The sequence below is a fragment of the Lactuca sativa genome, chromosome 6, assembly GCF_002870075.4.
Source record: "Lactuca sativa cultivar Salinas chromosome 6, Lsat_Salinas_v11, whole genome shotgun sequence".
Lineage (NCBI taxonomy): Eukaryota > Viridiplantae > Streptophyta > Magnoliopsida > Asterales > Asteraceae > Lactuca > Lactuca sativa.
In genome coordinates this window covers 115744428-115770436 of record NC_056628.2, presented here as the reverse complement: position 1 = coordinate 115770436, position 26009 = coordinate 115744428, and positions in this window count along the sequence as shown.

Sequence of the window (26009 nt, the reverse complement as noted above, 5' to 3'; positions counted from 1 at the left end):
TTAACCTCATGTGTCTTCAGCTGTCTCGAGGCATAGGCGATGACTTTACCTCACTGCATCAGAACACATCCGAGTCCTTGATTGGATGCATCACAATAGATAATGAAGTCTTCTATCCATTCCATGCTGGCAGAAAGACCCACTCTTCAATCACAGAGTAACTCCCACGAGTCCTCTTCTTGCAATCATACACACATGCTGCACCAACCTTCGCACCCTCGGGTTAGGAAAACCCGTCACACTGACGACATCTCTAACATCCCCAAGAGGAACCACCACTACGCACACAACCCTTGATCAGAATCAAGCAGGGAGTCCCAGACTCCATCCCTACATCCATCCTGAGACTCTTGGCTCTACACCCGCGGAATCCCTTCCGCGTCCTCAGTAGACATCCCATCATGATGTCTTTCCATACCACTGCCACAGACGCAGTGTTCAACCACTATACTCCAAATCATCCATTCTCACTACTACTTTCACTTCCGTGAACCAACACTTTCCCCCCGGGGTTACATACCTTTCTGTTCCCTTATCCAGGGAAATCCACTTGTCAGCCTTGCCACCACTCCATGTATCGCACATGCTCTGGATCTGCTCGCAAGGGCTCTCGGGTCCATGCGCTACCTCTCCCTAGAAAATGAGGGTCCGACACCTCCTCCCATACAACAGCTCAAAGGGTGGCATACCAATGCACTAATGCTGGTTGTTGATATAGGATAACTCAACCAAGGATAAATACGTGCCGCAACTCCCTCCGAAATCTAATACACATGCCCGAAGCATGTCTTCGAGCTTCAGAATCGTTCGCTCGCTCTGAAGTGTCCTCAGATATCATCATGATAAGCTCTAGCTCATTTATCATATCCCTCTTCGAGACTGACCACCAGGTCAACTTTTGACTCCACAGCTGAGCCTCCAAAGGTCACCCATATCTTGATCCAATTATCCCACTAACTTCCTCCCCGTGACCACTATCCCGGCCCAGGGACACGCAAGTCACGGAATTCTCTTTTCCTCATGCGAGAAAATACAATCCAACCGAGGATCGTCTCAACTCTGATCTTTGGTTTCTGCTGCGCATATCCCTTGCGCATCTCGCCGCATCTCCCGACAGAGACGGAGACCCCAGTCTCGCCCCCGGTTCAACACCCAGGCTCCAAAAACTCAATACTAGGGCTACTCAAGCCCAAAACTCTTCCACATCATACACTGATTGGAGAACATTCCATCGTCGCATTCTCTTGCCGTCTAGTGAGTACTACGGCTCCCCGCAGTATCACAACACCCTCTGACTAGTGAGTACTACGGCTCCCCGCAGTATCACAACACTCTCTGACCCCACTAGCTCATGCTCCGCAGACTATCATAGGCAGCTACCCATACTCGACTCGAATATGCATCACAGACTCTGGAGGCAATTGACATATCAAAATGCCCACCCTTTCGAAGATCCACTCTCTTAAATAATCTCCCTGGATGCCCATACTCGCAGGGCTCCCACTAGATCCATAGATACCTGATATACCACAAGTCGTCTCAACTTAAGATTCACGAGTAACTCCGTAATAAAGATATCATACCCGGATACCTCGGAATACCCCAACAAAATATCACAAGATCTTGCCACAACCACTGATCTCCTACCCCCAAGCATCATATAGATACAATAATACATTTCCTCTGAACCCCATAATTAGATCTACATTTTTCCCAAAATGCAACTTTGGTGTATCTAATTTCTCAATTGGAATACGAGAAAACGCTAATGCTACGAAATACGCTGATAATTCTCCGAAACCCTTTTTTTTCCACCGCTCAAAATCCAAACAAGGATACCCATACCGACCCAGGAGTTGGCTGCCCAATCATTCTCTATCTACTTGCAACAACACTGACCACTACCAGGTTCCTGACCATTAAACACCTGCCGTGGAGACATTCATCCTTCTCAAACAAGTACTTCCCGCATTAACTCACTCTGACCACCTTCCCTCGATCACCGACATCTCTGGTCTCATGATTTCTTACCGCAGATCTCTATACTCCACTTATAACTGCTCTTGACAAATCTCTGCTTTCTTACATACGGTACCCAGTTCTCCCCCACTCAGGGTTCGAACCAGCACCAATTAGCACACAACCAACCCACAACTATTTTCACCAGCAAAATCGCACCTGCCCCTGTAAAGTGCTACACAACGCCCGATAATCCCCTTTAAGGAAATCAATCGACCTCATATACTCAGAACCTCTGATGAACTCCTCAAGAACTTCTCGTCACGACTGCTCCTAGTCGTTCCAAATCTCGTACCAATCTAGTACCAAACAACTCAGCTGCTCAATAACATCCCAGGCTCATAGACTGAACCACAAAATCATTGTACCCCTCACCTCAACTCATCAACCAACGCTCCAACACCGGGATCATCCCAAGAACAAAGACCCACTCCTATATTCAATACCCAACATAGATAGAAAACTCTTTGCACTGCTAAACTCAACTGAACTCCCCACTGATACCACTACAATACATCCTACTATACTCAAATAGGCGTAATGTGGTCCTTGACTATCTCAATCCCAATTGACTATCTGATCATGATAAATCACTGCCTCGCAGCACACATGCTACCTGATACTCTGGTGGGAAATCATCATCCATTACGACCTGCAGGGTTTACCCCCAAACCCAAAAGTTGAACATCATGCTTCTCATATTTTGCACACGAACATAATCAGTACCACCCAGATCATAGAAGGTGACATCTCCTTTATCGACTGATCACTCAACTCAGATTGAAATTCTCCCTTCTCACTGACTCCTTACTAAAATACTTTGAGAGGCTCTCGATCTCCCTCTCAAGGGATGCCTCTTTGAACTCAAACATGACCGGATAGCCGGAGAACCACAAGCATCATTCCCTACGAACCATGGTACTCATTCCATGACATCTCTTCTCAATATGCTCCGGCGTACGGTACTCGAACCGTAACATCACTCCTTAGTCCGCTCCGATGTATGGTACCCGAACCATAACATCACTCATCAATCCGGTCCGATGTATGGTACCCGAACCATAACATCACTCCTCAATCCGCTCCGATGTATGGTACCCGAACCATAACATCACTCCTCAATCCGCTCCAATGTATGGTACCCGAACCATAACATCACTCCTCAATCCGCTCCGATGTATGGTACCCAAACCATAACATCACTCCTCAATCCGCTCCGATGTATGGTACCCGAACCATAACATCACTCCTCAATCCGCTCCGATGTATGGTACCCGAACCATAACATCACTCCTCAATCCGCTCCGATGTATGGTACCCGAACCATAACATCACTCCTCAATCCGCTCCGATGTATGGTGCTCGAACCATAACATCACTCCTCAATCCGCTCCGATGTATGGTACTCGAACCGTAACATCACTCCTCAATCCGCTCCGATGTATGGTACTCGAACCATAACATCACTCCTCAATCCGCTCCTTAGAACCTTCAGAATACTCCCTGTATCAAGTATGGGTCCTCTACTTTCAGTAGTATGGGCCCATACTACCTGCCACATCTACCCATACTTTCCACACGGAGCATCCCAGAGCTCCTAAGTAGCTGCTCGACCTGCTCTTTCACTAATCCCATTGCGCGTGCTCGCTCCCCAGCGAAATTCTCTACCCTACCAGCGCACTCATATGGCAAAGGTTACTCCCTAGGCTCTTCCTTGGTCCTCCTACTTCTTTGCTATCAGCTGCTGAAGAGCTCCTAATGATGCCAGCCATCTACCTCCTGAATATCGTCATATTCACTTGGTAGCTGACTCCCATCATCGAGAGTTCCACAAAGCACAAAGCAAGCAGCATTCGAGCATCGAAGAATACATAGAGCTCACTCTTGGTGATAACTCCACTTTCTCGGCTCATCGTCGAAAGTACCACCAAAGTCTGTAACTCTACCCCTCATGGGTTCTAACTGGATACTCTCACTCATTACATACTCAAAAGCATAACACATATAACAACAAGTCCTAGGCTAAGGCATCACAACTCAGGCCACTCTAGTCCTAAGATATGAAATACCTAGCCTGTCTCTAGCATGCAATAATATCTCATAAAGTGCATCATAAATATCTCATAACACAAAAGTAAGGGTATTTTGGGAAATCACCGTTCGGGCTCTGGCTGATTGTACACACTGCTCTTTCTCGCTTTCTCTTTGAAATCTTATTCACTTTTAGAAATTCATTTCTTTTGAAAACTTTTCTTACTTCCTCAGCTTGAGTCCATATTTACCTGAAGGCGCATCCGAATCCCTCAAACCAAGGCTCTGATACCAACTTGTAACACCGAAAATTTCAAACAAATTTTCATTTAAAAATAATCGTTTAATTCTTAGAAACACTTGTTTAAAATCTCATTCATAAACGAATTACAAAACATAACTCCATTTTTCACTTGCATAGTAAACCAGGATCCTCAAAACATGACTCTTTCTCTGGTGTGTACAATCAAGCCGGTGCCGTCCCGTGATCCTGAAAGAAACCCGAAACACATACATAACACAAACACTGTAAGCACGAAGCTTATTAAGTTCCCCAAAATACCACACGTAAGACATATTAGCCACTCGAGGCTATAACTCTGCGGGTCCGTGGACCCTTTTCTGTGAACCTTATGGTTCTAACTCTGTGAACCTTCCGGTTCTAACTCTAGGAACCCTCCGGTACCAACTCTGTAAACATGCGCAGTATAAATCACATAGAAATAATGCAGTACAACACATAACATACATAGCATACAAATACTCTGTCACATAACTCTGGTTACCTACTCAAGGTAAAGTATTTTGAGAAGACTCACCTGGCAAGCAGAAAGCAGATATCCCCACACTTAAATCTCGAACTCGCCACCGCCTAACACGTAAGGCAAATACTCTCATGAATATAACTCTCGAGACTAGAATCATTCCTCTAATGGCACCCTCTTAAGGGTAAAACACTATTTTACACCTCTCTTGGCCCAAAGGCCACATCGCTGACCAAACACTAAAAGTCCACGGTCAACCCTTGGTCAAAGTCAAAGTCCTCAGTCAGAGTCAACCCTCCTGGTTGACCCTGCTCGCCGAGTCAACCTGTCGACTCGTCGAGTCCCCATGCTCAGATATTCCCCAATCCGCGACTCAACTTGCCGAGTCACCCTGAGACTCGCCGAGTCCCACAACTCTGAGTCCACTCGCACACAACTCACCGAGTCATCCCTTGACTCACCGATTCTCGACTCAACCAGAAAATATTGGGACTCTTCAACAAGAGTCGTCGAGTCCAATAACAGACTCGCCGAGTCTAAGGCTATCTTCAACCTACTCGCCGAGTTGTTCATACAACTCGTCGAGTTCCAGCTTATCTTCAAGCAACTCGTCGAGTCCACCCATGTGACTCGCTGAGTACCACCGGCTGAATCCATAAAGAAGCATTCCAGGCCATGCAATTGATCCAAAACATAGATCTAGCCTCCTACAACTCATCAATCATGTAAAGTGGCAAAATTTACGTGAATCCAAAGAGATCTATGCATTTTCACTCTAGGGTTTGGGTTTGGGACAAAATAGCTCCATCAACCACTCACAAACAGGGACTTTCATGCATTCCAACCCTTCTCCATTCCAGATCTGAGGTAGCAACCTCAGATCTAACCTCTAAACTCCAATACATCCAAATATATGACCTCTAACACCCCCAAAATGATACATCTAAGAAATAGCAGCTCAAAAACGGGATATTACCTCAAAAGAACGCCCCAACTCCAATGAAGCTCGAGTCCAAACAATGCCCCTTGCTCCAAGCCTCTTACTCTTCAAGATTCTCTCAACAATTGCTTCTCCAAGCTTCCAAATGCACTTGATCCACTCACACACGAAGGTTAGGGTTTCTGGACTTGAGGATGAGTAAGGAGGCTGGGGGAATGGATGTTATGTTCTTTATATAGGGCTCAACCCCGAGAATTAGGGTTTTTTCCACTCAGCGCCTACTCGCCGAGTCCACACATGGACTCGCCGAGTTGCTCTTTCTCAATTTACTCTTTTAGCCCTTCACTCTACTCTTGATATTTTGGGATGTTACAATTCTCCCCCACTTAAATTAGGCTTCGTCCTCGAAGCCTACAACAACTCAACTCCAAAATACTCCCATGACGCGCCACCTGGCCCTAACTAGACCAGGTTCCTCAAAGCATAACCATCGAACTCGAACTCACTTCCTCTTTCCTTGCGGTGTCCTGACCACCGTCTCAAACCGGGCACTAGTTGTACCCTCTGATAATCACACTCAACAATCGAGAATTACCCGAGATGCATCACTGCTCCAAATCTCAACAATCGCTCGACCCCCTACGAGCTAGAAATAATCACGAACCACCGGATCCCCAATTTGAATCCCACTCTATCCATTATGTGCTGGCAGAAAGACCCACTCTTCAATCACAGAGCAACTCCCACGAGTCTTCTTCTTGCAATCATACACACATGCTGCACCAACCTTCGCACCCTCGGGTTAGGAAAACCCGTCACACTGACGACATCTCTAACATCCCCAGGAGGAACCACCACTACGCACACAACCCTTGATCAGAATCAAGCAGGGAGTCCCAGACTCCATCCCTGCATCCATCTTGAGACTCTTGGCTCTACACCCACGGAATCCCTTCCGCGTCCTCAGTAGACATCCCATCATGATGTCTTTCCATACCATTGCCACAGACGCAGTGTTCAACCACCATACTCCAAATCATCCATTCTCACTACTACTTTCACTTCCGTGAACCAGCACTTTCCCCCCGGGGTTACATACCTTTCTGTTCCCTTATCCAAGGAAATCCACTTGTCAGCCTTGCCACCACTCCATGTATCGCACATGCTCTGGATCTGCTCGCAAAGGCTCTTGGGTCCATGCACTACCTCTCCCCATCAAATGTGGGTCCGACACCTCCTCCTATACAACCGCTCAAAGGGTGGCATACCAATGCACTAATGTTGGCTGTTGATATAGGATAACTCAACCAAGGATAAATACGTTCCGCAACTCCCTCCGAAATCTAATACACATGCCCGAAGCATGTCTTCGAGCGTCAGAATCGTTCACTCGCTCTGAAGTGTACTCAGACATCATCATGATAAGCTCTAGCTCATTTCTTATATCCCTCTTCGAGACTGAGCACCAGGTCAGCTTTTGACTCCACAGATGAGCCTCCAAAGGCCACCCATATCATGATCCAATTATCCCACTAACTTCCTCCCCGTGACCACTATCCCGGCCTAGGGACATGCAAGTCACGAAATTCTCTTTTGCTCATGCGAGAAAATACAATCCAACCGAGGATCGTCTCAAATCTGATCTCTGGTTTCTGCTACACATATCCCTTGCGCATCTCGCCGCATCTCCCGACAGAGACGGAGACCCTAGTCTCGCCCCCGGTTTAACACCCAGGATCCAAAAACTCAATACTAGGGCTACTCAAGCCCAAAACTCTTCCACATCATACACTGATCGGAGAACATTCCATCATTACATTCTCTTGCCATTTGGTGAGCACTACAGCCCCCCGTATTATCACAACACCCTCTGACTAGTGAGTACTACGGCTCCCCGCAATATCACAACACCCTCTGACTAGTGAGTACTACGGCTCCCCGCAGTATCATAACACTCTCTGACCCCACTAGCTCATGCTCCGCAGACTATCATAGGCAGCTACCCATACTCGACTCGAATATGCATCACAAACTCTGGAGGCAATCGACATATCAAAATGCCCACCCTTGCGAAGATCCACTCTCTTAAATAATCTCCCTGGATGCCCATACTCGAAGGGCTCCCACTAGATCCATAGATACCTGATATGCCACAAGTCGTCTCAACTTAAGATTCACGAGTAACTCCGAAATAAAGATATCATACCCGGATACCTCGGAATACCCAAACAAAATATCACAAGATCTTGCCACAACCACTGATCTCCTACCCCCAAGCATCATATAGATACAATAATACATTTCCTCTGAACCCCATAATTAGATCTACATTATTCCCAAAATGCAACTTCGGTGTATCTAATTTCTCAATTGGAATACGAGAAAACGCTAATGCTACGAAATACGCTGATAATTCTCCGAAACCCTTTTTTTTCCACCGCTCAAAATCCAAGCATGGATACCCATACCGACCCAGGAGTTGGCTGCACAATCATTCTCTATCTACTTGCAACAACACTGACCACTACCAGGTTCCTGACCATTAAACACCTGCCGTGGAGACATTCATCCTTCTCAAACAAGTACTTCCCGCATTAACTCACTCTGACCCCCTTCCGTCGATCACCGACATCTCTGGTCTCATGATTTCTTACCGCAGATCTCTATACTCCACTTATAACTGCTCTTGACAAATCTCTGCTTTCTTACATACTGTACCCAGTTCTCCCCCACTCAGGGTTCGAACCATCACCAATTAGCACACAACCAACCCACAACTATTTTCACCAGCAAAATCGCACCTGCCCCTGGAAAGTGCTACACAACGCCCGATAATCCCCTTTAAGGAAATCAATCGACCTCATATACTCAGAACCTCTGATGAACTCCTCAAGAACTTCTCGTCACGACTGCTCCTAGTCGTTCCAAATCTCGTACCAATCTAGTACCAAACAACTCAGCTGCTCAATAACATCCCAGGCTCATACACTGAACCACAAAATCATCGTACCCCTCACCTCAACTCATCAACCAACGCTCCAACACCGGGATCATCCCAAGAACAAAGACCCACTCCCATATTCAATACCCAACATCGATAGAAAACTCTCTGCACTGCTAAACTCAACTGAACTCCCCACTGATACCACTACAATACATCCTACTATACTCAAATAGGCGTAATGTGGTCCTCGACTATCTCAGTCCCAACTGACTATCTGATCATGATAAATCACTGCCTCGCGGCACACATGCTACCTGATACTCTGGTGGACAATCATCATCAATGACGACCTGCATGGTTTACCCCCAAACCCAAAACATAAACATCATGCTTCTCATATTTTGCACAAGAACATAATCAGTACCACCCAGATCATAGAAGGTGACATCTCCTTTATCGACTGATCGCTCAACTCAGATCGAAATTCTCCCTTCTCAATGACTCCTTACTAAAATACTTTGAGAGGCTCTCGATCTCCCTCTCAAGGGACGCCTCTTCGAACTCAAACATGACCGGATAGCCGGAGAACCACAAGCATCATTCCCTACGAACCATGGTACTCATTCCATGACATCTCTTCTCAATATGCTCCGGCGTACGGTACTCGAACCGTAACATCACTCCTTAGTCCGCTCCGATGTATGGTACCCGAACCATAACATTACTCATCAATCCGCTCCGATATATGGTACCCGAACCATAACATCACTCCTCAATCCGCTCCGATGTATGGTACCCGAACCATAACATCACTCCTCAATCCACTCCGATGTATGGTACACGAACCATAACATCACTCCTCAATCCACTCCGATGTATGGTACCGGAACCATAACATCACTCCTCAATCCACTCCGATGTATGGTACCCGAACCATAACATCACTCCTCAATCCGCTCCGATGTATGGTACTCGAACCATAACATCACTCCTCAATCCGCTCTGATGTGTGGTACTCGAACCATAACATCACTCCTCAATCCGCTCTGATGTATGGTACTCGAACCATAACATCACTCCTCAATCCGCTCCGATGTATGGTACTCGAACGATAACATCACTCCTCAATCCACTCCTTAGAACCTTCAGAATACTCCCTGTATCAAGTATGGGTCCTCTGATTTCAGTAGTACGGGCCCATACTACCTGCCACATCTACCCATACTTTCCACACGGACCATCCCAAAGCTCCTAAGTAGCTGCTCGACCTGCTCTTTCACTAATCCCATCGCGCGTGCTTGCTCCCCAACGAAATTCTATACCCTACCAGCGCACTCACCTGGCTAAGGTTACTCCCTAGGCTCTTCCTTGGTCCTCCTACTTCTTTGCTATTAGCTGCTGAAGAGCTCCTAATGATGCCAACCATCTACCTCCTGAATATCGTCATATTCACTTGGTAGCTGACTCCCATCATCGAGAGTTCCACAAAGCACAAAGCAAGCAGCATTCGAGCATCGAAGAATACATAGAACTCACTCTCGGTGATAACTCCACGTTCTCGGCTCATCCTCGAAAGTACCACCAAACTTTGTAACTCTACCCCTCATGGGTTCTAACTGGATACTCTCACTCATCACATACTCAAAAGCATAACATATATAACAACAAGTCCTAGGCTAAGGCATCACAACTCAGGGCACTCTAGTCCTATGATATGAAATACCTAGCCTGTCTCTAGTATGCAATAATATCTCATAAAGTGCATCATAAATATCTCATAACACAAAAGTAAGGGTATTTTGGGAAATCACCGTTCGGGCTCTGGCTGATTGTACACACTGCTCTTTCTCGCTTTCTCTTTGAAATCTTATTCACTTTTAGAAATTCATTTCTTTCGAAAACCCTTCTTACTTCCTCAGCTTGAGTCCAGATTTACCCGAAGGCCCATCCGAATCCCTCAAACCAAGGCTCTAATACCAACTTGTAACACCGAAAATTTCAAACAATTTTTCATTTAAAAATAATCGTTTAATTCTTAGAAACACTTGTTTAAAATCTCATTCATAAACGAATTACAAAACATAACTCCATTTTTCACTTGCATAGTAAACCAGGATCCTCAAAACATAACTCTTTCTCTGGTGTGTACAATCAAGCCGGTGCCGTCCTGTGATCCTAAAAGAAACCTGAAACACATACATAACACAAACACTGTAAGCACGAAGCTTAGTGAGTTCCCCAAAATACCACACATAACACATATTCGACACTTGAGGCTATAACTCTGTGGGTCCGTGGACCCTGCTCTGTGAACCTTCCGCTTCTAAGTCTATGAACCTTCTGGTTCTAACTCTAGGAACCCTCCGGTTCCAACTCTGTAAACATGCACAACATAAATCACATAGAAATAATGCAGTACAACACATAACATACATAGCATACAAATACTCTGTCACATAACTCTGGTTAATTACACAAGGTAAATTATAATGAGAAGACTCACCTGGCAAGCAGAAAGCAGATATCCCCACACTTAAATCTCGAACTCGCCACCGCCTAACACGTAAGGAAAATACTCTCATGAATATAACTCTCGAGACTAGAATCATTCCTCTCATGGCACCCTCTTAAGGGTAAAAGACTATTTTACCGCTCTCTTGGCCCAAAGGCCACATCGCTGACCAAACCCTAAAAGTCCACGGTTAACCCTTGGTCAAAGTCAAAGTCCTCATTCAGAGACAACCCTCCTGGTTGACCCTGCTCGCTGAGTCAACCCGTCGACTCGTTGAGTCCCCATGCTCAGATCTTCCCCAATCTGCGACTCAACTCGTCGAGTCACCCTGAGACTCGCCGAGTCCCACAACTCTGAGTCCACTCGCACACAACTCACCGACTCATCCCTTGACTCACCGATTCTTGACTCAACTAGAAAATATTGGGACTCTTCAACAAGACTCGCCGAGTCCAATAACAGACTCGCCGAGTCTCAGGCTATCTTCAACCTACTCACCGAGTTGTTCATACAACTCGTCGAGTTCCAACTTATCTTCAAGCAACTCGTCGAGTCCACCCATGTGACTCGCCGAGTACCACCGGCTGAATCCATACAGAAGCATTCCAGGCCATGCAATTGATCCAAAACATACATCTAGCCTCCTACAATTCATCCATCATGTAAAGTGGCAAACTTTACGTGAATCCAAAGAGATCTATGCATTTTCACTCTAGGGTTTGGGTTTGGGACAAAATAGCTCCATCAACCACTCACAAACAGGGACTTTCATGCATTCCAACCCTTCTCCATTCCAGATCTGAGGTAGCAACCTCAGATCTAACCTCTAAACTCCAATACATCCAAATATATGACCTCTAACACCCCCAAAATGATACATCTAAGAAATAGCAGCTCAAAAACGGGATATTACCTCAAAAGAACGCCCCAACTGCAATGAAGCTCGAATCCAAACAAAGCCCCTTGCTCCAAGCCGCTTACTCTTCAAGATTCCCTCAACAATTGCTTCTCCAAGCTTCCAAATGCACTTGATGCACTCACACACGAAGGATAGAGTTTCTGGACTTGAGGATGAGTAATGAGGCTGGGGGAATGGATGTTATGTTCTTTATATAGGGCTCAACCCCGAGAATTAGGGTTTTCTCCACTCAGCGCCTACTCACCGAGTCCATTACACTAACTCGCCGAGTCGGCCACTTAACACGCGACCAAGTCGCGACTCTACTCGCCGAGTCCACACATGGACTCACCGAGTTGCTCTTTCCCAATTTACTCTTTTAGCCCTTCACTCTACTCTTGATATTTCGAGATGTTACAGTTTCGAGGACTTGTTGCAGATGTTGACTATGCTCGTCCTTACTACGAGAGCAGATAAGTATGTCATCAATGAAAACAATGATGAACTGATCCATGTAAGGACGACACACCCGATTCATTAAGTCCATGAATATTGCGGGCACGTTTGTTAATCCGAATTGCATCACTACGAATTCATAGTGCCCATAACGAGTTCGGAAGGCTGTCTTCGAAACCTCCTCCCCTAGTGCTCGTAATTGGTGATATCCGGATCTTAGGTCAATTTTTTAAAAGAAGCTCGCCCCTTGCAATTGGTCAAACAAATCGTCGATCCGAGGTAATGGATAACGATTTTTGACCATTAGTTTGTTGAGTTCCCTGTAGTCGACGCACATACAAAACGATCCGTCTTTCTTCTTGACGAACAAGACTGGAGCTCCCCAGGGTGAGAAACTTGGTCTTATAAAGCCCTTGCTGAGCAGTTCGTTAAGTAGACCAGACAGTTCTTGCAGCTCTGTAGGTGCTAGGCGATAGGGCGATTTGGCTACTGTGGTAGCCCCTGGAACTAAGTCCATCCGGAACTCGACTTGACGTTGCAGAGGTAATCCTGGGAGTTCTTCTGGAAATATGTCGGGAAATTCGCGTACTATTGGAATGTTCTGAATGTCCTTCGTTTCTTGGCTCACCTTGACCACATGAGCAAGGAATGCATGACATTCCTTTCGCAAGAATTTCTGAGCCTCGATGCTCGAGATGATACTAAGGTTCGTGTCGGGTTTGTCACCATAAACTACTAAGGTTTCGCCAGACAGCAGATTAAAGCGAACCGCCTTTTCGTAACACATGATATCGGCACGATGAAGACTCAGCCAATCCATGCCGATAATGACGTCGAAACTTTTGATTGAGACCGGCATATGATCGATAGAAAATGAATGGTTGTCTACTGTTAGTGCTCTCTGTCTTCCCATTAGCCATTTCTACCGTGAACGGTTCATTAAGTGCTCGTGATTTCTTCCTAAGTAAATGAGCAAATCTTTGGTTCACGAAAATCCTCTCCGCTCCACTATAAAAAAGAATGCATGCATAAGATTTATCGAGGAGGAACGTACCAGTGACCACTGTAGGGTCGGCAACCGCTTCCTCTTGGCCTATGGCCATAACTCTTGCCACCCCACCAGCAAACCCTGCCTTCGGGCAGTTTCTTTTGAAGTGGCCTACTTGGCCACATCCGTAGCAAGTTTGGCCCGCTCCAGCACCGGGGGCTTGGTTGATTTGCTTCGCAGGGGCTTTACAGAAACGGGCAGTGTGCCCCTTTCCGTTGCAGTTCAGAAACTGCATCTCCCGGCATGCGCCGACGTGATGTAAGTTGCATTTGTTGCAATTAGGAAAACTTCTAGAGTAATGCTTTACCGGAGCAGTAGCGGCAGGGGCTATCGCAGCATGTGCTTCCACGACCTGCCTCTTCTTGGTAGCCTTAGCCTTCTTCTTGTCGTCCCAGAACTTCCTCTTGGGGTCAGCGGTCCTTTCAGGTTCTGAGACGGCCAAGGTAGTTGTTGCGGCCAGGGTACGAACCCCATGGTCTATGAGTCGCTGCGCCAATCGCTTGGCACTATCAAATGTAGTGGGGTGTGATGCCAAAACATTTCCCTGGTATGGGGGCACTAGTCCCCATATGTATCTTTCAATCTTCTTTCCCTCTGAAGGAATCATGCTGGGACAGAGGGCCACCAGTTCACAGAATCTGGCGGTGTATGCGACTACGTTGGAGCCTTTCATGGTTAGGCTCCACAGTTCTTCTTCCAACTTTTGGATCTCGCCCCTCGGGCAATATTCCTCAATCGTGAGGTCTTTCAAGGTTTCCCGGCCCATCGTATTAGCCACTATAAGAGTTAGTGACTTAACATGGCCATTCCACCATGTTAGGGCTTTTGTTTCAAAGGTGCAATCAGCATACTTCACATTGCTCTCCTCGGGACAAGAGCAGATTTTGAAAATCGATTCGGTTTTCTCGAACCATTGCGAGAGGGCAATGACTCCGTCAATCCCTTTGAAGGACAATGGTTTCCAGTTCTTGAAGTCCTTGTAGGAGCACTCTTTCGAGTGCACAGGAGCTTCAACCTGAACCGACTGAATAGGGGTTCCTCCTCCGGTAGAACCAGATGAATGATATTGGGCCATGGCAGAAGCCACAGCCACGGCTACGGCAACATTTAGAGCTGTCGTGTCGAACTGAGGAGTAGGCGGTTGTCGAGGTGGAGGAGGATGTGTTTCGTTATTTGGGTTTCTCCTTGGATTTCTGCGAGGCGGCATCTTTGATCTATAAGTTTATGAAGATGAAAGCATTGATAAGAATTCAATGGAAGAATTGACGAGAATGACTCATGGACTAATTCCCCATAGCCCAACAATACGATTGAATGAAGATTTAAACTAATAGTAATGTAAAATACTCCTATAGTATTTTAAGTTTAATGTTATGTTCTAGTGTTCTCATTGTAGGGTTGCTAGTAAGATTTTAGACTTTTTGCACCCACACAATTACACTTAGGCACATGCTAGTCAACTCTCAGATAATATAGTTGACCAGGCTATATCTTCCCAGTTTTGACCATATGTCTCTAAGTCCACCTGTGTTGTTCAACAATCATAATTCTTTTGTATTGTCCTAGTGACATTGATTTTAGTATGAATGCAGACCTGTGTACTTAATTAAATATTTTATTACTTATAAGTATAAACTCTTGGTCAGAGTATTTTTAATCCCTTATATATTTATAGTTAGTATATCTTTTATGGGTTGATATACATAATTCACTATAAACAATGCTCTGATACCAATCCGTCACACCCCAAAACCACGAACGGCGGAAACGTTCCGAGGCGAAGGACGTCATGTACAATATCACAAACAATGAATAATAGTAAACAAGCAACAACATCATCCATTGCATTAATAAAATAATTTCATACATGTGTGTTCTTGTCAAAGTTATAGACACCAAAAATATACATATCAAAATAATAAGATGAGTCTTGAATGAACTCCATCTTCTCAAAAACCTGGTAGCTGAACCTGTCTAGTGGTGACCTGAGAATACAAGTTATTTTGAAAGCGAGTATCAGCTGAATGCTGGTGAGATCATAAGTATATTAATGTCTTAGTTTGTATGAAAACGTTAGTAAGATGTTTCTGCAATATGCTTTTGTGTAATGTTTGAACTCTCCTAAAAAACCCTATGTTTTCTACTAACTGTAGCCTTATACCAAGGCATCTAGTGTTTGTGCGTATGTCTCTTGAGAGAGTTTGTGTTTTCCCCAATTCGTACTATCATTTATTGAAAATATAGATTCTACATTACCGTGCATCGTGTGAAAATTCACGAAGTGAATGTAAATGGGAAAAATGAGATAGTACTATGGTGTAGTGTTGTACTACAACCGTACTAATTACCTTAAGTCTAGGGTAACTTTTATAAGTACTGTAGTATTTGTAATAAGTGACTACCTCTGTACTCCTATTGCCTTATTTGAGGGATAAGGCCTAATGTGATGGCTAGATCACAGACTAAACGCTCCCCTGTCAAAGGGATTTTGGTACCTTAACACAACGCTTGCATGTATGCAAACCGTGAACATCCACATTACTATGATCATGTATACCCGATATAACTACCACAATGCTTTGTGATTCATCGGTATAGTTAGATCCTGAACTTGTTCTATGCTATAGCACCTAGTGATGTCTGTCCTATCAAAGTATATGTAACCGAACTCATGTAAACTTATATATGTAAACGTACTCATGTAAGCGTAATCATGTAAAACATATCTATGTAATAGTACAGTAATGTATTGTAATGTTCTGCGTGTGCTAGCTGTAACGAATGTTCTCTCTCTATCTAGCAAGTATTGACTCATGAATGAACTGACTCATTGTATGTTTCATCGTTCTAGTAATAATAGACTCTTCTTGTGCTACCCCTATGGTAACTTATTGGTAATGCACTGGTACGTATGAACATGGTAGTATACCCTCGCTACCCAAGGGTATCGAATGAACTGGAAGGACTTTTTATGAATATATATGTACACATGATATATAACTAATATTTAAACGACCTTCGGATGGGTACCCGATATTCCAACAGACCACATCTCAAGCATGAAAAGGAAATAGGGCGGGCAGGCCTTCCTAAGCTTTTTAAACATTACTTATATAACTATACATACCTAGACATGTCATTGATGTAATAACTATAAGTACTTGACTTGTATTCCCCCCTAAAGCATTTAAAAACATTTAAATCATTGGTTAAGGGGTATGAACTCACTTGAAGATGGTGATTTGGATGAACTGGACGGTATAGGATTGTTAAGTGTCAAGTGAGGACTTGTACACACACTACGATCCTAATGAACATATAATCACACATATATGCATTCATTTAGTCTTAAATCACTAATTGATAATGTTAAAACATCCTAGACACAATAAACACTTTATATAAGTGTTTTCAGCCCTAAGGATTGCATCTAAGCTATTGTCGGACAAGGCACTTGTGTTTAGGGTTCCAAAGGACCCCATATATGAGTTTACTCCCCATATACCATCACACATGGATTTTACGGTTGTAAACTCTTGAGTTTACGGCCGTAAACTCCCAACCATGGGTGTATTGTGTGTTTTGAAGTCCCAAATGATTCCTAGAATTATTCGAACTTGGTGGTTAAGTCTTTGGAAGGGTTTAAGGCCTGGAAATACTCCTTAGAGGAGTTTATGGTCCCAAGGCCATTTCCTTTGGAGTTTACGGCCGTAAACTCCCTTGGAATGGTGTTCTTGTTGTTTTCAAGTCTCTTGCATATGAAGGATAGGTTCTAGACTTTTACCTAAAGCATATGAAGGCATTTGGCACACTTTTGTGCCCTTAAATCATGTTTACGACCCATGAACCATGTCATGGCCATAAACTCATTTTGAGATGTGTTATTGATGTGCTTAAGGCCTTAGATTAAATGGGAACAAGTCTATGTAAAAGTCCAAGGCTTTAGGTGCCTTAAAAGCACCATTTGGAGCTTGAATTTGGAGTTTACGGCCTAAGAAACTCTTCGGCTGTGAACTCCCAAACTTGGATGGTTTTTGCTTGATTTCATGTCCCTAACACACTTATAAGAGAGTCTAAGGCAGTAGCATAACACAAGGGTCGGTCTCGGCTTTGTTTTGGGAGTTTACCGCCCAAGAACACCTTGGGGAGTAAACTCCTAAATCTAATGATTTAGCCTTCTAAATCATGTTATAACTACATATAAAGCTTTATGACACTACTAGATAGAGGTACTCATGATTTGGGATAAAAACCTGAAGATCCGTGAGAGAGAAAATGGCTTTTCTCTAGTTGGAAATGTGAATAATGAATGAATTTGGTTCAGAATTCTAGTTATAGTCCTGAGATATTTTTGGCAGAAAATATTTGTATTCCTGAAATGATCTCTAATGTAATAGAGTGTTGGAATAACAGTGTTGCACAAAACCCTTGTGCACCCAATCTCCTGATATTTCCTGAAGTGTAAACCCTGAATTACTCAAACTTACGCGAAAAAGTCTGAAAATTAACTGTGACTGCTATAACTTCTATTGAAGTGATATAGTTTGTACAGAATGGAAATTTTGGGTTGTCACAGAAGGATCTAGAAAAGTCCCTAAGGCATTATGAACCACCTAGGCACCCTAAGGCACCCTTTGGTACCATAACTTGGTGTTTACGGTTTTGGGAGCTTCCCAAAACTGTGAACACCTTGTTCTTGGTGTTCTTGGGACATTTCCTTAATGTAAAGATGTATAAAAAGCCTTAGAATACACTAGGGTAGCAATCCTTACTAGTTGGAAGCTTGAAATGAGCTAAAAGTCCAAGAACACTAGTGTGTGTTCTTGGTGTTTTTGAAATCTAATCAAAACACAAAAATGGATGGATGAAAAGACGTATAATTGTCACACTCCGAAAACTGAAGGCGGAAACATTTCCGGGGTTGACTCCACGTTGAGTATCAAATCCAATGTACAAAGTAAGTAAAGTGAAACAAACATTACATTACATATTTCGAAAATGGATTCGATTTTCTCGAACCATCGGGACAAGGAAATGACACCACCAGTGCCATCGAAGGATGAAGGCTTCGCATTCATGAAATCCTTGTAGGAACTTCGATGTCCTTGATTGCCTTCTTGATCTTGAGTACCACCTCCTGAACCACCGGAACCACCGGTGTTGAATTGGGACATGGCAGTTGCCACCGCGGCGGTAACAGCTGTCTGAAATAACACGGGATAAATTTAAGGAGGAGGTGGTGGTGGAGGGTTTGAGTTGGGTCTCTTTCTGGGAGGCATCTTGATCTAATAAGATCAAGAAATAGAGGATGATAGGTCCTCTGAATTGAATCGAGAGATATGACAGACATTTATTCCAAATAAGCGATAAAATAGGAAAGAGTTATTGAAGCAGATAAACTATCGCTAACGGAATGATCGGGGGTCTATACGTGAACGAGGATTTCTACAAAGAATTGATTCGAGAAATACTCCCATAGTATTTCATGATTCGCTACGATACAAGTTCGATGTTTGTGGACTTTAAGGTAAGTTTTAGGCATGCCGTACACCGTAGTCACTCCCAAGCACATGTTGGCCGTGTCTCGAATGAATATACTTGGCCAGGCTATATTGATCCCAGACACGACTACATAACTGCCCAGGTTTAACCACAATACACAACACCCATTTACTTATCTTTTGTTCTACTTATAGTTACGGATCTCGACGATTTGGTATACTTATATACTTTTGAAAATACTTATAGTCTGAAGATACATTTATTTCAGAGCACTTAGGCCCTTTAGTGTTTATAGTTTTATACCATGTAAGGTTTGGTATACTTTATTCACTATAAACAAGGGCTCTGATACCAATATGTCACACCCCGGAAACCGAAGGCGGAAACATTTCCGGGGTTGACTCCACGTTGAGTATCAAATCCAATGTACATAGTAAGTAAAGTGAAACAAACAGTACATTACATATTAAAAGTTTTACAATTTGTTTCAAAAGTCACAGTTTATACAGTTGTGATGCATAGTATAGATATAAACAAAACGAACGAGCTTTGCACGCACACCATCATGGATCAAGTAAGTCTTCGGATACCTGTACTATCGTTGACCTGAGAACACAAGCGGTTTAAAAATCAGCATAACGCTGGTGAGTTCATAAGTAGTTTTGTTTTGTAAAAATGTATATGCTTCCTTTCTGTTTCTAAAAATGTAACACACGCCAAGAAAATCCCACATTTTCTTAAAACTTGGTTGTCGTTTCACAAAAGTGAAGTATAGTTTGGTTATCCAATTCGTTAAACTATTTTGTTTACGTGCCAGTGTATTCCCAGGAAAGTCCCATACTTTCCTAAATGTCAGTTATTGTAAAAGATGCAATGTTATTCAGTTTGTTACACTTTTCTGGTTATGTATATGTTACCCAGGAATGCCCCATGCTTTCCTGTATGTTGATTTTCGATGTGAAAGATGTATTCTGTTAGACCTGGTTATGTACAAGGTTTCCCAGGAAGATCCCATACCTTCCTGAATGTTGGTTATCATTGTAAAAGATGTATTCGTGTTATGTTCATTATTTTTTTTCCCTAGGAAAGTCCCATACTTTCCTGAATGTTGGTTACCTTATGTAAAAGATGTAAAAGATGTAAACCAAAACCTGGTTATCTATAAAATGTAATAAGTGGTTCATTATTACTATAAGTAAATCTCTGTTATCCTAATTGCGAGTTCCATAACCATACTAGAGACTGAACCTGTGGCAACAAGTAGTCCACAATCTTATGACTTTCGTCACCCTTGAACTATTTCGGTTCGGTTGTAGCTAGCAAGCAGGTGTGGGGTAGTCAGCCCCGTATATATCTATACACTCAAGTCACGCTCTCTAAATCCCAGAGATTCTGGTTATGGGTGTAGTCCTCCACTCGCGTATCTCTGTGGAGTGTTTGCCGAGGACGTGTCTCCAATTATACAGGAATAACAAATTTACTAGTAATAATATGATAATCCTCCATTCGCGCATCTATGTGGAATGTTACCGAGGACAAAACAAAGTACAATTTATATTATTCATGTATTCTAATGTCATGTTTTTAACTGATAAAATGTGGAAAACCATTTGTGAAATATATAAACATAACAGTTTATAAAACCCATTTCACAATTAAATGTTTATGTGATCTGCATGTTCTACTAGTTATCAGTTGTGTATATCAGTATTAAAAGCATATGAATTGTGAAACACACACACACACAAAATAAGTTTTGAGTACAAGAACCCTTGTACTTTGCTTGTGTTCCCCCCTGAAAATAGTGAAACAGTGAAAAAAGGTAGGGGTATGAACTCACCAGACTCAGAATCGCAACTGTTTCGGATACTAAACGTGGTTTTGGGGATTGATTACTCATGATGTCCCTATGTAAAATGAAATAATGTCCATATATATTTAATTAGGGATACATTCACTAATTAACTGGAATATTACACTCCGACGAGATTAAACACCTCAAAATAAGCATTTGGAGTGACCCGGGTGACATCTACGGACATGTATTGGCACTAGGGACTTGGGACTTGAGTTTACTCCCCAAGAGTAAACATTTAAATGAGTTTACAACCACAAAACACACCCATACATGAGTTTACGGCCGTAAAATCATGTTGGTGTGAATTTGGGTGTTTAATGGCTTGTTTGGACATGGGGATTGTTGGAATGGATTTCTAAAATGCCTTGGAATGGATTAAATGTAATTATACCATTTAAAAGGGCGTTTACGGCCACACACTTGGATTTTACGGCCATAAACTCACCCATGGCCAAGAATGATTAATTTGAGCTACAAAGGACAATCACATGTGATTCTAACTAATTTTCTAAGGCTTGGAATCAATTTTTGGCTTCAATTAACATCTTTGTATGAGTTTATGGCCCAGATGCATACTCTCTGGCTGTAAACTCTAATTTGGGTAAGAAAAATTAGTTTTTGATGCTTAAAACAATCACATGTGATTCTAGGAATTTATCCAAACCTTTGGGGCGGTTTAAGGTATCACTTGACACACTTATAGGAGTTTACGGCCCAGGAGGTGTTCTATGGCCGTAAACTCACTTATGTAGGGCATTTGGTGTGTTTAAGGTCTCCAAACCATTTTTAGATGACTCTAGGATTTACCATAAGGCCATTGGTTAAATTACAAGGCATTTGGACATGTTTAAAGGCACTTAATCCCCATTTTCGAGGAGTTTACAACCCAAGAAGGAGTCTTGGCCGTAAACTCTCTTTTGTCCCGTATAATTCATGTTTAATGTGTTCCAAGTCTAGATTTGCAAGCCTCAAGGTCATATCTAAGTCCCAACTATGATTTCGGAGGGTAAATTTGGCTTAAAAACTCCATTTTGAGGAGTTTACGGCCCAAGCTTGCTCCTTGGCCGTAAACTCATGTTCTTGGTCCCAAAACTTAATTTAAACATCAATTTGAAGGCTAAAGAGGTTGGATAACAAGTTAGGGATGATACCTCTTTGATTTGAAGCCTTAAATCTTTGTTTTTGGACCTTTGATTATGGATGAGGAGAGAGGTTGGGAGAGTTTTATGAGAAAATGGCCAAAGGCTTCAAATGGAGTCTTAAAATACTTTATATAGTGTCCAAGTTTTGGACACGGTGGAATTCTACCCGATACCGGCATTAGGTGAGGCTTTTGGTCGTACCCGATTAGGTTGTCGTAACCCTATATGGTAAATTGTAGGAATATTCCGATCACTAAAGTGAGGTGTTAAAATGATTTCTAAATGTATTAAGACACCCATTAAGTCATTTTAGATACGTACAATTTAATGACTTAATTAAAATGGTGAAATCGGAAACGAAATTAGAAACGACGTTTGGTTGATCAAATTGGATTACAAGAAGTGATATGAAATTTCGGGTTGTTACATTATCCCCCCGTTAGAGGGAATTTCGTCCTGAAATTCAAGACAAAATACAAGACTAATACAAATCATGGATCTGGAAAGAGTTGTGGATACTTCTGTTTCATCGAGTCTTATCGCTCCCAAGTGAACTCCGGTCCCCGCTTGGCATTCCAACGAACCTTCACTAACGGGATGCGACTTTGTTTCGTACGTTTGATTTCTCGATCCATGATTTCGATCGGTTCCTCCACGAACTTGAGGTTTTCATTGATCTTGATCTCGTCTATGGGAATCACTAGGGTTTCATCAGATAGGCACTTCTTGAGATTTGAAACATTGAAGACAGGATGGATGTTACTGAGCTCGTGAGGTAAATGAAGTTTATAGGCTACCGGACCAATCCTAGCGAGGATCTCAAAAGGTCCAATGTACCTCGGATTTAGTTTCCCACGCTTACCAAAGCGTACAGTGCCTTTCCAGGGCGAGACCTTCAACAGGACATGGTCTCCAACCTGAAATTCCAGTGGTTTCCGACGGTTATCAGTGTAACTCTTCTGACGATCACGTGAAGCTTTTAGTCGTTCTCGTATTTAGATGATCTTTTCAGTGGTTTCACGGATGATCTCAGGACCAGTGAGAGCACTGTCGGGGACTCGACTCTTGGCTAGCTGTGTATCTCCCACCTCGGCCCAGCACAGAGGGGATCTGCACTTACGACCGTATAGGGCTTCGAACGGGGCAGCCCTAATGTTGGTGTGATAACTGTTGTTGTACGAGAATTCGATCAAAGGTAGATGTGCGTCCCACGACTTTCCAAAGTCAATGACACATGCCCTAAGCATGTCTTCCAGAGTTTGGATTGTTCTCTCACTCTGTCCATCTGTTTGAGGATGATACGCCGTGCTCATATCTAATTTGGTTCAAAGAGCTTTCTGAAGAGACTGCCAAAATCGGGAGGTAAATCTGCTATCTCGATCAGAGATAATGGATGCAGGTACACCATGTAGTCGGACTATCTCCTGGATATAAATTCGCGCAAGTCTTTCCATTTTGTATGATTCTTTGATCGGAACGAAGTGAGCTGACTTTGTCAAACGATCGACAATCACCCAAATGGTATCATACCCACTCGAACACTTGGGTAGCTTGGTGATGAAATCCATGGTAATCATCTCCCATTTCCATTCGGGTATCTCGGGTTGCTCGAGCAGACCCGAGGGTTTCTGGTGCTTAACTTTTACCTTGGCGCAAGTCAAACACTTGCCCACAAACGTAGCTATCTCAGCCTTCATGTTTGGCCACCAATATTGTTTCATGAGATCTAAGTACATCTTGTCAGAGCCCGGGTGAACAGAGTATCTGGTTCTGTGTGCTTACTCCATAACTATCTCTCTGAATCCTCCGAACTTAGGAATCCAAATCCGATCCATGAAACAATGGACTCCGTCACCTCTGATCTCAAGTTTCTTTTCCATTCCACTTAAGGCTTCAGTCGGTATGTTCTCAGGTTGGAGGGCTTCTAATTGAGCTTCTCGGATTTGTACGGGTAGGATGGAATGGATGGTCATTGTCTGGTTCTTCACTTTACGGCATGCACTCTCCTTTCGGCTAAGGGCACCTGCTACCACATTGGCCTTGCCGGGATGGTAACGAATTTCGCACTCATAATCACTGAGTAGCTCCACCCATCGCCGTTGCCTCATGTTCAAGTCTTTGTGATCAAAGATGTGTTGCACGCTTTTGTGGTCAGTGAAAATTGTGCACTTGGTTCCGTAGAGGTAATGTCTCCAAATCTTTAATGCAAAGACTACGGCTCCTCGCTCCAAGTCGTGTGTAGTATACTTGACCTCGTGTGCTTTCAACTGTCTAGAAGCATAGACAATTACTTTTCCCCTTTGCAAAAGCACACAACCTAAGCCTTGATTAGACACATCGCAGTACACAACGAAATCCTTTGTCCCTTCGGGTAGGGACAAAATAGGCGCGCTGCAAAAGGCTCTTTTCAGCGTCTGAAATGCGGTTTCTTGTTTATCACCCCAACAAAAGGGTACACCTTTCTGTGTTAGAGTGGTTAAAGGTTTGTCAATTTTGGAAAAGTTTTGGATGAATCTACGATAATAGCCAGCGAGACCCAAGAATTGCCGGATTTCTGTGGGTGTCTTCGGTGCTGACCAATTCTCTATCGCCTTTATCTTGGAAGGATCTACATGAATACCCTCCTCGCTTACCACATGACCGAGGAAAGTTACCTTCCAAATCCAGAACTCACACTTGGAAAATTTCGCGTACAACTTCTCTGATCGCAAGGTCTCCAACACTAGCCTCAAGTGTTGTTTGTGGTCTTCTTCACTTCGGGAATAGACGAGTGTGTCATTGATGAACACAATGACAAACTTATCCAGATAAGGACGACACACCCGGTTCATCAGGTCCATGAACACTGCTGGTGCGTTGGTTAGACCAAAGGGCATCACTACGAACTCGTAGTGTCCATATCGAGTCCTGAAAGATATTTTGGACACATCACTTTCATGAACTCGTAGCTGATGGTACCCTGATCGAAGGTCTATCTTGGAGAAGTAACTGGCTCCCTGAAGTTGATCGAAGAGGTCATCTATTTGTGGAAGAGGATATCGATTTTTGACAGTCAACTTGTTCAGCTCGCGATAATCGATAAACATCCGAAAGGATCCATCTTTCTTCTTGACAAATAGAATCGGAGCACCCCAGGGCGAGGAACTCGGTCTAATGAATCCTTTACTGAGCAACTCATTGAGTTGACTGGATAACTCCTGCATCTCTGCTGGAGCTAAGTGATACGGAGATTTTGCTATGGAAGTAGCTCCAGGAATTAGGTCAATACGGAACTCGACCTGACGCTCGGGAGGGATTCCTGGAAGCTCTTCGGGAAACACATCAGGAAAGTTACAGACTTCGGGGATGCTCGCGAGGTCTTTAACTTCCTGCTTCACATTGATTACATGGGCCAAGAATGCAATACACTCCTTTCGCAGGAGTTTCTGAGCTTTGATGCAGGAAATGATACGAAGGTTGGAACTGAGTTTATCGCCATAGATTACTAGAGTTTGACCTGAGGGAAGGTTGAGACGGATGGCTTTTTCAAAATAAAGGATATCCACATGATTGGGACTCAACCAATCCATGCTAATGATGACATCAAAGCTCTTTATGGATACTGGCATAAGATCGATAGGAAATGAATGATCGTTCAGGGTAAGGGAACAACCTACGAACACCTCACTAGCACTTTCTTTCTCTCCGATTGCCATCTCGACGGTAAATGTTTTCGTTAAAGGTTGGGAATTATGTTTTAGGTTATGTTTGAGTGCATGACTAATAAAACTCCTCTCAGCACCCAAATCGAAAAGAATATTAGCATACGAGTTGTCGAGAAGGAACGTACCCGAGACAACAGTGGGATCAGCAACCGGTTCCTCCCGTCCCATGGTGAGGACTCCTTCGGTGTTGT